This window comes from Cebidichthys violaceus, unplaced genomic scaffold (assembly GCF_023349555.1).
Source record: "Cebidichthys violaceus isolate CVI_PGR_0920_01 unplaced genomic scaffold, fCebVio1.0.p SCAF_23, whole genome shotgun sequence".
Lineage (NCBI taxonomy): Eukaryota > Metazoa > Chordata > Actinopteri > Perciformes > Stichaeidae > Cebidichthys > Cebidichthys violaceus.
The window spans coordinates 3,513,541-3,527,191 of record NW_027176406.1 but is presented as its reverse complement, the minus strand read 5'-3'; positions in this window follow the sequence as shown (position 1 = coordinate 3,527,191).

Here is a 13,651-nt window from a genome sequence, read left to right as displayed (position 1 = left end):
GCACTGGCCCAGTGGCTGTACGCCCAGGAGCAGAGGGATGTTTGTGTGTGGCTGTACCCATTTGCTCTTTCCCTCACACAGAACCTCTATTGTGATGTTTCTGGCACTCTGCAGTAACATTTGACTTGGGTCCTCTGCCAGTTCCTCGAGCCTGGCTCGAAGAAGAAAGACAGGTGAAAACTCGCATCCTGAATTGTTTTTCCCCATAAAGAGTGTGTAGTGTCATAATGGTATTCTCGGGAGGGCAAAATATCAAATGTAAAGATTTTCTTTTAGCATATTTATGGGAAATCAGATTTTCTTTCCCCCAATCGCACGGCTTACAAGACATTAAAAAATGGTAATTTCCGATGCGATTATAGATAGCCCTTTATCTGAAAGTCTCCAAATGCCTTTTAAATGTCAGAATATTCTGCTTTCTTTTGAAGTATAGCATCAGTAGTAGAAGTATAAGGTCTCATCATCATCATCACATCTTCGGTGCGATTGAGCTGCTGACATTTGGGATGTTTCAGCAGTTTTGTTTGGAGAGCACCGAGCTGTGGGATCAAGTGTCAGCCCAGGTGACTGCCTCCCCTTCCCTCACAGCAGTTCACCCATCTCCTGCCCTACACAGGGGCCCTCCTCACCCGTCAGTCAACCTCCTTCCTGCTGAGCGACAGCTCTGTCAGCTAGTGGGGAGAGAAGGGAGAGAAGGGAGACTGAGCGAGTCCGGTCACATCTGTTGTTTTACAGGCAGCCTGCGTTCAGCCCCGGGGATCTCATTATAACCCGGCCTGTCGAGTGAATGGCTCATGAAGCACTCAGCCACACAATGATACAAACACGCAACAAGACTGCTTGCTTTTAGACAAAAACGCAGGCATATGTTGCTCGTCCAATACAGGCAAGTCTGACCAACCTGCCTACACATACATACATACATACATACAGAGACAAATGAGCCAAGAGGATGACAATGCAAAGAAAAACTGCTGCTTCAGTGCAACTTGCGCCATGCAAAACAATAAGTGACACCTCTCAGTATTCACTGCTTGTATTCTGGTGCACAGCTGTCGATCTGGGTTTAAGTTCACCTGCAAACAGGCACTAAAAGGTGAGCAAATGCAGCCTTCAAAGTCAAAAAGGCAGCAATCAGGAGTCAGTGAGGTGCGGGTTTAAATTGCCCACTGGCTCAGCGCCACTTCTTGATTAGACATAGTAGGCGGATTTGCTTCACAATGCTGATTCTCACTGGCATGAGGGGCACAGTGCTCCATGCAAATTGTCGGTTTCTGTTTTAATGCCAGTGTGGTTTGCGAGAGAGTGAGGCAGGAGAATGAGTAAATGAGTAGAGAGTGTAGAAGGGAGGTGGAGTGTGAGGGATAGCATGGGTAAAAACAGTGTGCATGCTGGGATATGTATGTTGATGCAAGCCATCTTGTCACTCTGGCTCACTGTGAAGGTAGGTTGCCTATTTACCCCCCACTGTTAATTACGTCCTTGTACAAACATGCAAACAGGCATTACATAAAAAAAAATACACTTTGCTATCAGCCGCTGTGTCCTTCATCCAAATAACTGCTATGGTGCTTTTTCTATTCTTTTTCTATATCTAATTAACAAATAATAGCTGTGATTAATTTTATGACTGCATCCTCACTATTACATATAGGAATAGTGGAAAACTGTGAATAAACGAAGACCCAAGTTTTAATAAACCAGAGCTATCCTTGCAGTTAAGTGAGAGGGCATGTGTACCTTTGTAAGCTAGCTCTGACACTATGTTGCATTTCATCGAGAGACAAATTTATGGAGCTAAATCCGGGTCAAAAGTTTTGATCATTTGAAAAAATAATTTGAACCTGAAAGTTCAAGTTATGGTCTTGAATATTGAAAAATACAGCAATGTATTCAAAATAAAAATGAGTGAATGAAAAGTTTTTTTGGGTTGAATATAATTTTGATTCAGTTCTGGAATTTTTTGGAATACATTTATTTTTTTCATTTTTCACTTTCATATTTATTTTGATATTTGAGGTCTTGTATTTTTCAGTTTCAGCTTTTATATTTTCAGATTCAATTTTATTTTTTTTCGGTTTCAAATCTTTTTTTCACTTTCAGATCGTTTTTGTTCAGTTCAGACTTTTTTCACTGAATTGAATACATTGCTGTATTTTTCAATGTTCAAGACCATAACTTGAACTTTCAGGTTCAAATTATTTTTTCAAATGATCAAAACTTTTGACCCGGATTTAGCTCCATACAAACCCAGCTATTAGTCTTGATGTACTTGAAACAAATCTATATTATTCATCTTATATATCCAGCAAACTCCCCATACAATCTCCATTTTCTTTCGAAGACTCCTTATCCACCGCTCTTCCTCTCAATGTCCATTAAATAATTCAGCACACTCCTGGCTTTTAGTGAACACCACCGACCCATGCTCCCATGCGTCTGTTTTACTGGGACACCATGCCCATTCTGGGAGAGTCAGTGTTTTTTAGCATTTGAGATTTTCAGTCTAGCTGGTGGGTCAAGATCAGAAGCGGACATTAAAATTCATAACGGAGCGATACAAATCTGAAGGCATGTCGGTAGCCGAGAGAGCCTCGGGTCGGCATACACAGACAACAAGCCCCAGGCCAGAGCAAGGCCACTGTCTTCTCAGTCAACTCACCTGGGCTCGCCGGGGGCATTTATGTCCACTGACTAGTCAACCTGACTTGCGGATGACTTAGAATGACTTAGAATGAGACGTTGCATCTCACATTTAACCTTCCCTGGATATTTAGGATGACACTGACAACACTTTGCTTGGTTTGGATTCTGTCCAACTCTGCTGGTTGAGCTACATCCTCCCCTTGTAAAGTTCCTGGTGTCTGTGGTGCCCCAACTACAGCAGATTGACCTGCTTGTCCAAGTGGAAAAGAGGAGAAACTTTGAACGGACTAAAATTCCTACTTTAAAAGAATTTGAATCCGAAAACTATCTTAATAGTGTACAGGCTGAAACTGTCCTTGATCTGATGCATGACTGCGAGGCGGACTCCAACACAGCTTCCTATTTATAATACAATCTCTCGTCAAAGGCTACACACCAGCTTAGACAATCCTTTTTAACCAGCGTCTTATCCAGCCTCTTGTCCACGTTGTCGACACTCATTTAAATGCTCTCTCGGAAGACATTTTCGGTATGTTTTTTGGCTGATTATTGTTCCTTATAGGGACATTTATAGGGACAGAAAAGAACACTATATGCATGCAGATTGCCAAACTTTGGGCTGGACAAACAAATAGATAAAGATTAAACATCACTGATGTCTGTCAGAATCTAGAAACGGTTGCAATCACACACATCTAGCCGTTCAAACATTGTGGACGTAAAAATGTGACTATGTTATGTAAAAAAAAAATATTGTAGAAAATGCAAAAAATTGGTATGGAATTTATTGTCTAAAAAAGATGCCAATGCTTATAAATTGTCAATATACTGGATATCTATAAGAGTATAATAAAATGAAAAAAATCTGATTAGAATATGTGAGTGTTTTCTTATTCACAACAATCTGCCCAATCATAGGGTATGTATGTGAATGATCTGTGCATGTAAATGTATGCTGTGAAAGACCAATGTATCTTACTACATATATTCAAATTAAAGATGTAGATAAAATTACATTACATTACAGTCATTTAGCAGATGCTTTTATCCAAAGCGACTTACAATTCAGTATCTATCTACACACCATAGGCGCAGCTACGGAAGGGTTAAGTGTCTTGCTCAAGGACACATTGACATGAGACTAGTAGAGCAGGAGCTGGGGATCGAACCGCCAACCCTCTGATTGAAAGGCGGCCCTGCTCTCCACTTAGCCACGGTCACCCCGTGAACATGGTTTTCATATTTAGATATAAGCGTTGCTTGCTGTTCTCTTTTTATTAAACAAGAAAAAGTCCAGATAAAGGAGACAGATTTACATAAATTGTGACAGTGTGTGCACTGATATGAGGTGTCATTATCTCGGGTGCAACCAACTGTGCTAGAAAATGTAGCAATAGTATAAAATTATATAAAGTAAAGCCATTCACCAAACAGTTTTAAAAAAAGGGGACCAAGAGAGCTCATAAAAAGGCCTGATCCAGCGCACTAAACAAGCCATTTGATTAGATATTTCTGCTTCATTCAACTACTAAAATAAAGCCTTCACCTTTCTCTTTCACAATCTACTTTTGAAAGTTTTAATGGCTGATGAATCGATCCCTCCAGCATTTTTGCAACAAATTGAATAGTGGAAAAGGATCAAATAAGTCGAGAAATAAGCCTGGTACTTTGGCGTCGCATGAAGCAAGGCCGTGGTAAAATTACCTTTATTAAGTCTACAACGACCCTATTGATTTTCTGTGGTGTGTCTGCCATAATAATGAAGATGGCGGATGTCAATGCTGCCACAGCGTAATCAGCGTATGCTCCGACAGTTTTTCACCTTGTGATGAAGATGAGAAAGGCCAGGCTGTGACATCGTTATCGGCTATTGTTCTAAATAGTTTGATCGGGGGTCTCTACAAAAACCTGGGAGCGACATTCTCATTAGCCATGTCAACAGCTTAGTAAGAATGTTTTCTTTTTCAGAATAAGTTGTGCATGTAACCATATTCACAGTCATACTGAAGAAGAAAAAGCCAAAACAAATTCAAACTAAATAAAAAAAATAGTGAGAAAAGTAGCCATAAGATCGATTTAAACAATCCCTCAAAAATCACCTCTAACACACACACACACACACACACACAGGCAAGCTTAAGGCAGTCACAGGTACATGCTAACACAATCCCAAATTGTGGACTCTGATTTGATTCCTTGCACATTCATATCGAAGGCCATTTCTATGTAAATTCGAAGCTCTTCTGCATCCCTTGACATTGTCATTCACTGCTACGGCAACACTAGCCACAGGACACATTTTAAAGCAGCCGAGGAGACTTTGATCCTGCTGAATACAAATGATGACACGGCTCAACAAAGAGGCCTTTCACACGGAGTACTGTCACGCCAGGCCGATGCCTTGAAGGCACGTGGTGGTCGGATTAACTACACTTGAACCTGCTAAACCTCTAAGAGATGCTCAACCAATACACTGCTTATGAAGACACAGCAGCACTGTTTTAGATACTTGCTTACGTTGATCAAACGATCAGACCATAAATCGATCAGTTGACAGACACAGACTCAATCGACAAAAATTGTGATAATCGAATAATCATTTAACTTCTTTATCGAGTGCCAGAAATGTGCTTGTTTCAGCTTCCCCAGTGTGAGGATTTGCTGCTTTCATCCATTTAAATAATTGCTAATTGAATATATTCTGCTTTCGGGCTTGCTTTCTGGGAAATTGCTTCTTTTTTTGTTACTATTTTCTGACATGAAAATGAATTACTGACATACTAATCAGTGACTGACAGATGGACTGATGGAAATAATGAGAATTGCCTGAATCTCTGCTATTTTTTAAGTAACAGATGGAAGAAAGCTTACATTTACAAGAAAGATAAAAAAAAAATAGTGACCTGTTATCAGAAAAGGGGAAATTTCTACATCATGTTTCACCTTAACAGACGGTGCATTCTCTTCTTCCGTCTCTAAGTTCCCAGAGAGGGGTGATACATTCACGGAGACGTTGGCTCGGTGTGACTTACTGCTCCTCTAAAGCCTTTTTATCTTGTGAAACTTCATGTCTTCTGCCTTGATGTGCAGAGTGCCGGCTCTCTGGGATATGATGGACATTCGAGTCTGTGAACTACAGGCGGTCCTCTCTGTTCTGACTCAGGTTCTTGGTTTTGCTATTCATCTCTACTGCTCTCTGTTTTCTGCAAAAGGGAAGCAACGCTGCCTTTCATTGACACCTCATTCCCGGAATCCAGCTGAGCAGGCACAACGTTTTGTGGGATGCTCTCTGTGTGTTCTGGGGTTGAGCGTCCAGAAATTCAGACTTGCTTGCTTTGATTTATTATGTATAGCCTATAGATACACTTTATCATTTTGTACTGTTTTCAGAATCAGAATCAGAACCGTTTATTGCCAAGTACATTACACATAAAAGGAATTTGACTTGGTGACTGGTGCATAACAATAAACAATGAACACAGTGCAATAATCAAGACATAATATAAAATTACATTTATTATTATTATTATTATTATTAGGTAGCTAGCTGATTGCGTGGCTGCATGATGTGGAATAGCTAGTCTAGCATGTTGACTTTATTTGTTAAACCTGCAATAACTAATGGTTTGGCCACCTGGAGGCAGCAGAAACAGGCTGTTAACGCTAAACTGACAAATGATCAACTTTCAAATTAAAAATATCAAACTGCATCGTATCTTTAGCTTTGTTTAGGTGCTTTAGCCTTTGACTGCCCCACTGTCTTCACCAGCTGGGCTCCAACTTTATTTTGTCTGCCATTTGGTGCTGGGTTTTTAGAGCTGTTAAAAAAATGAAAACATTTGCCTGACTTGTGGTCATCTGATCCATTGGAAATATAAAAATAATGATTAGTGCAGCTTATTTCTGGTAATTCTATATTAGGAAGAGTGACCAAGAATCTCTCTGTCAATTTACAATAGACGTATAGCTGAACCAATCTATTGGATTAACTAAATAATAACTGATACAAGATTGTTAGTTCATTTTGGCAATTCAGTAATATAAAAGATGAAACTCACTTAAGTTACCAAGTACATGGCAAGTTAATCAATAATGGGAAGGATTGTTACATATTGTTACATATGGATCTAGATGGGTCATATTTCTGTACATATTGAGGCAGCTTACTCCATTATGCAATGCAGTATGCGGCAGGGTGGTAGATTCTCTTAAGACAAAAACAGTTCTTCTCATAAAAGAACATCAACTCATGAAGATAATCTGCTGTCAGATCACAACTTGATAACTTCGTACCTCAATAAATATCTTTAGTCACTACCAACACCACCAGTACCCTCATTTCTCCAGCTCACTCTCCTCTCCACTTCATGGCCCACTCGCTCTCAGACAGAGAAACTCATTACAGCTAAGGATTAGATCGATCAGTATGAGGGGGGAGAAGCCCAGTGGAGAGGCAGCCGGCCTGGACCGAGCAATTTATGCCAACAATGGAGCTCATCTCTGCATATCCTGACTGCTTCACAAAGGAAAACACTCAGCATCAAACCACTGGCTGAAAACACGCATACACACACACACACACACACACACACACACACAGAAAGACACAATCATAGATGCGCCACTCATTCTACTCAGTTTGTTTCGACCAATTTGACAAAGACTGGTAGGAATAGCAAAAATCTGCAAATGGTTACTTGCTTTAAAAAGGTAGATGTATAATTAGATTAGACCTAGAAAGTTTATGGTTAGAAAGCAGTGTCTCACACGCACAAACGCACTTGCAGTCTGTATTCACATTCTGAGAAATCGGCTGCACAAAGAGAAAAAGCTCATAGTAATGAAACCCCCCCAACATTTTCTTTTCAAGGCCCAAATTTTCTCTTCTAAGTGAGTTTGCCTCTACAGGAAAGGCAGAGCCTCCTGTCATTGCCGTGGAAACCAGCGAGAGTAAACACAAGTGGGATTGGCTTGTTGCTCTTCAGCGTGTCTTCACAGTAGCCTCATCTCACTCACCTTCTGCACCCTCGGCCTATCTTTATTTCCCAGATGGGTAATATTGGCTTCAGTACCTGTTTCCCCTGATTCAGGAATCCTCATCTCTTCAAGGTGTGTGTGTGTGTGTGTGTGTGTGTGTGTGTGTGTGTGTGTGTGTGTGTGTGTGTGTGTGTGTGTGTGTGTGTGCATTAGAAAGTGTGTCTGCACATGCATGTTCATGCTGGTATGCCCATGCCCACTGTTGTGGAGGTTAATAACGGATTAAGCATCAAAGCAGTATGCATCGTGGCAGCCGAGCTTTCCATAAATTAACTTCACCTTTGTCTCTATTTCTTCCTTATTTGTGCCTCATTATTATTTTCGGGTGGAAAACCATTCAAATAGGGATAAGCTAATCCTGTCCCTGGTTAGGGGTGATATTGGTACCTCTAATTGTTTACAGTAAAGAATTATTATCGGCCAGGTGGAGGATTGGGCGCCTTGGGAAGTGATCCTGTCACTGCTATTTCACTTTACTTCACTTTGAGGCTTTGGCTATAGGCCAAGAATGCTCCAGTGAAAAATCATTCAATAAATTTGGTCTCAGGGGCAAAAAATGGGAAGAAAAAAGAGAAATCGATAATCTTAAAATGTTTGGTACATAATAAGGGTTGCTTTTTGTCTCTGAGTCAGTTTTTCAGGCTGAATATCAGCTCCTTCATCAATTTATCATCTGTCCGTAAAAAGGGTTCGCTTTTGAAATCAGCACAAGTTGTGCCCTAATCACACCCATTAAACTAATCACATACCTGAAAAATAGTCAACAAACAAGACAATCAAGTACAGCTCCCACCTTCCCCAAAAGCAGTGACTGGGAACAGTGTGCCCATAATTCCTTTCACCACACGGCTGCTGTCCTTGGCCTGAGAAAGAGCAGCATCCCGCAGGCAAAGACATCTTCTCCTCTGCACAGACGAGATAACTGCACCACACTCGGCCTCCAGTCCTCCTCCACCAACCTGCCACTGCACACCATTCATCCTCTGGCCATCAAACTTTTCCTCTCTTACGACTTGTCCATCGCAGCACACACACACTCAAACTGAAACACAATGCCACTTAAAACTCACTAGAAAGACGAGGGAGAAGAAAGACGGGACTTTCAATTAGTTTGGACAGCAAAGCTTCTTTTTTTCTGTGTGTATCGCTGCTGATCCCGTCACTTCGAAGTGTGCAGCCTTTGATTTGGTCAGAAGTTTTTGATCCCCATTTTTAAGAAGCTGGCACACAGGGGTTGTTTTCATGGCCCAAAAAAATCGCTTTGACTGGAAATCAGTGGCCGATTCCAGATGGGGCTGCTGGGAGTGAAGTGCATCATCTCTGAGTATGTCAGTGTGTCTGCCAAGTGTTTATCAGGCGACCCACTGGCCAAGGAGATTATTATATTGACTCTGCGCTCACAGTTCAGAGGAGTTCGGCAATGACAAGCTTTCAGCAGTAACAACAGGTGGATAGAGAGCCGTCATACTGCACGATGACACAACAGAAGCAATCTCAGCCGAGAGCACTTACCACTGCAGATAACAGGGACATCATCATCTCTGTCGCCGCGATATAAAATAAAGCAGGTGCAGCGCGAATACGCTGTGACAACTTAAAAGCAGAATATTAGAAATGCGCCAGTGGAGTCTCAGTGCTCAGATAGATTAGCAGTGGGGTTCACCCAAATCACTCAGAAAAAAAATTGTTTTCTCACTTGCCCTCATCTCACCATGCAGATGGATGGGTTTCATTGATGAGTTTTTAAAATATTGGTTACTGAGACTATTGGTTGAAAGTAGCTCTAGTGGCAGCAAGGACCAGGACTTTGTTTCAAAATTGCTTTGGTGTTTTTCCAAATGTCATTTTGCAATGCTTTGCGCACCATCAATTCCGTTCAACTCCATAATACTGTATTGGGTAGGAGGACGAAATTAATTTGTCATCCTTCAGAGATTTTGCTATCACGTTTCTAATGAGGTAAATATCTCTTTAGTATACTCTGTTATGTAATGGAATATTAGGTCATAGTGTGGGTAATGTTGCAAATCAATGAGGATGATGGACTTACGCAATAAAGGATTGTTGCATTAATGTGATGGACTTATTTGTTCTAATTGACTGGATAAGTCAAAAAACACAGAGACATTATCTTCTGGTTATTTTACTTATAGAATTTCCACAAAACTGTACTAGTACATCATTATATATTATACATCAACAGGACTGGAAAGAGTAATAAATATTATTCTCATGTAAAATAACTCATTTGAAATATTTTTTAACTCAAGTACCAGTAAAAATGTACTGTAAAAGTAAAAAGTATGTTAGTAAGAATACTCTGAGTAAACTTTACATTCCTAAAATGGAAAGGAATAATGGATAATATGATAGAGCTATTAAAGTAAAGAACACATTTAGGCTACAAAATAACGTGCATTATATCAACTTATACACACAACACAGACAGCTTTGATGTCCAAACCAACGATATTCATTTTCTATAGCAGCAGCTTTTGCAATTATACCACCGCCTTCCTCACTGTAGCCGTTCAAGATATAACCAGAAAGACAATTAACCAAAACAAAAAAAACGACAATAAATAACAGTGTGCACTGCAGCAGGTGCAACTATACGCATTATTAAGCTGCAGAATTTAAATAGCCTGACACTTGTTCAACATGACAGGAAGACAACAGAAACAGTATAAACAGTACAAACTCCACAGCAGCAGCAGACACAAACACACATATTAAATAAGAGACCTGCAGTTTTACACACCCTGTAGGCTGCTGTGCGCGCGCGCACGCGCACGCACGCGCGCGCACACACACACACACACACACACACACACACACACACACACACCGCTATGTAGATGTTTTCCTCCAGAGGATTACAACCATTACAGTCAGCGTGTTGGGTTACTCACCTATCTGTCTGAACGTCATTCTGCGAGTATCACAAAGTCCTCCACAATCTGATCCAGGTTCAACTTCTCAGGACGTTTATGGGCAGCTTACATAACTAGTCTGACTCAGTCTCTGTCCCAGTATAACCAGTCCACTCAGCTCCTCAGAGTATTCTCAACATGTTGAGTTGAATGGGGGCAGTGTAGTCCCATCAGGGATTAATGTCACTGAAGGTAGAAACTCCTCCAAAAAAAAGCAGAAGTCACCTGGAGAACACACGGTGAACATTTTAGCTCGCTAGCCACACTAAGCGTGCACCTGGAGACGCCATGTTGTGGGTGTGTTTGATTTGGATCACCTAGCGGGCTCGCGTTAAACCACTGCTTAATTAAAGTAGAAATACACAACTATACCGAGGCACAATAATGTTTACCTTCAACTGTAATTACGTAACTCTTCACTATATTGCATTGCTGTATTTTTTTAATAAACTGGGCCCATACACTGGGCCTAGCCCTATTTCTTGTGCCCGCCCCGCACACCCTCTGACACCACAGTGAACATTTCCAGTGTCGCCTATCTGCACACGTTCTGCAGGCTGCAGACAGGTATTTCTCAACACACCAGGAGTTTCTTTTTTTTTGTCTTTCTTCTTCTTCTTCTTCTTCTTCTTCTTCTTCTTCTTCTTCTTCTTCTTCTTCTTCTTCTTCTTCTTCTTCCCCCATTCCCCACTCTTCCACAACACCCAGAAATATCCTTGCTGCATCTAATAATTATGTCGATTTTCTCAGATTTATTTTCTAATCCAGCAGGCTATACAGGTAATTAACATTGCCAAAAAGGCCCAAAACTTCACCTGGTCCTTAGAGAAACAAAATTCATTATGCTTCCTGACTTTTCTTAGCTCTGGTCCTGTTTATTTCTGTTGCCTTTATTTTCTTTGGACAGTGATACGCAATTTACACAAACAACTTTGTTGCAAAAATGACAATAAATGTAAATTTCTTCCACCTCTGTACATCGATATCTCAAAACTTGACACATGCAGGTAAAACCTAAACTATCTGCATGCCTATATTGCACCAGAGAAGTGGTGATTTGGTTGAACTGACCTTTTAAAATCAGCCATTATAAGTACAAAGGGGAACGGTGAATGGACGTTTCTTCTTTTTGAGAAAGAATGAATACGACTTAACATTAGGTCAGACATTGTGTCAATGGCTCAGACAAAATGGCCTGAAAAGTGTGCACACTTGAAAACCAACACCCTGGCCCTTAATCAGTACATATTGTTCTGTAAAAAGGAATTAAATGAAAATGCTGTTTGGTTATTAGCATGAGCGGTTTGCTGATAAGCTGCATAGTCAGCCTCATAGATCCCATTTTGGACAACAAGCAATGAAAGCAATTTATTTGATTATATAAGCCAACAGCAACTCTGAGTGCAGAGCAAGTTTTTATTAGGCAGCTTCTTTTTCAAAACAGCCCATTCCACTGCTGGTGTTCAAAGGGAAGTGTGCATGATCCTATTCCTTTCAAAACCTGCTCTCTATTTTTCTGAACTCTCTCTCTCAATCTCCCCCCCCCCCCCTTCTCCATTGCCAGCCTAACAGCTGCTTCTCCTTTGGCCAGCCTCCAAATGGATGACTGAGGAAAGTGAATGGGTTTTTAATTTCACTTGTTAACACCACTTTCTCTCTGGTTCTCCTCCCTCAACCTGCAGTGCCAGCACAGCCAGATAGGATGAGAACTTGGAGTGGAAGGAGGGACAATAAACAGCAGCAGTTTGTGAAAAGCACAAGAGCCTGATCTGAACATCAAACCTTTAAATTAAGAGGACATTGATGAGCTGAGCTATTTGAAGTGTTTCATTCTCCTTTCACTTTTCTTTTGGTGGTTAATTAATCATGAAGAGTTTTACTCGAGTATCTCAGAGAAGACAAAGAGGAATGAAGCAGCAATATTGTTCTGCCACTCCCTGAGCAGACCTCCTCCGCCGCTGCCTGTCCTTGAACTCCAAAACCACAGACAGGTGATTGCAAGATGCCTCAGGCATGATGGCTGCTGTACATGTACAAAGAGAAGCCCACAGGCCACAAATCCTTCTCATGATTCAACCCTTTTCACCTCACACTGGCTCTATTACATTACCCACATGACCTTTCAGTGAGCCATCGCTGCATCATCACATGAGGAAATAAGGGGAGAGCAGCAACTGCTGTTAAAAAATCCTGGTGAACTCAAGTCAATAAAATGAAAAGTAGACGGTAGACCAACTTCTAAGAAACATCTCAGGTGCATAGGTCAGGTGTTCTTATCATAAAAATTAAGACAAAATTGTAGCGCGCGCACACACACACACACACACACACACACACACACACACACACACACACACACACACACACACACATACAGTACATACATACATACATACACAAACATGATCAAAGTGTATATGACACCTAATATTTCTATCTGCTGTTGCCAGGGAAACATTTCAATTACATGTTTCTCAGCTGTTGTGATACTTTGGAGTGCACCTGAAATATTCAGGTAACATGCACGATTTGTGATAAACATTTAACACAACAAAGTAGTAAAACATAAGGTACAATGCAACCACAGATAAATACAACATGACAGAGTATTTAGACTACAGGTTGCAGCTACAAATAAGGCTAATGGTGGAGATGTTTAACAGCTAGAGCCGAGTCTGAAATTCAACAGACAGAAAAATGTAGTGTTTAAAGAGTAAGCAAAAGTTCATAAAGGACAGCTTCCATACACCAGAGACACATTAAAAATGAGGAGCGGGGTTGGGAAACTTATAAACAACTGCTGGAGCATATAACCCCTGGATGCTTTAAACTGAGTGCCTGCGGCATGCAGATGGATGAGCTGTGACATCCATCCTAAGTGAGATGGATTACAGAGAGCCAGTTTGATTTGAATAACAAACTATTTTTTGGCTCTGATGTTTCTCCAGGACCAGGTCTCTGGCAAGAAAAGGCCACAAGCTCCCATCACACCAGGTGATGGGTTTCAAAGAGTCACTGGTCTCTGTGTTGGTCTG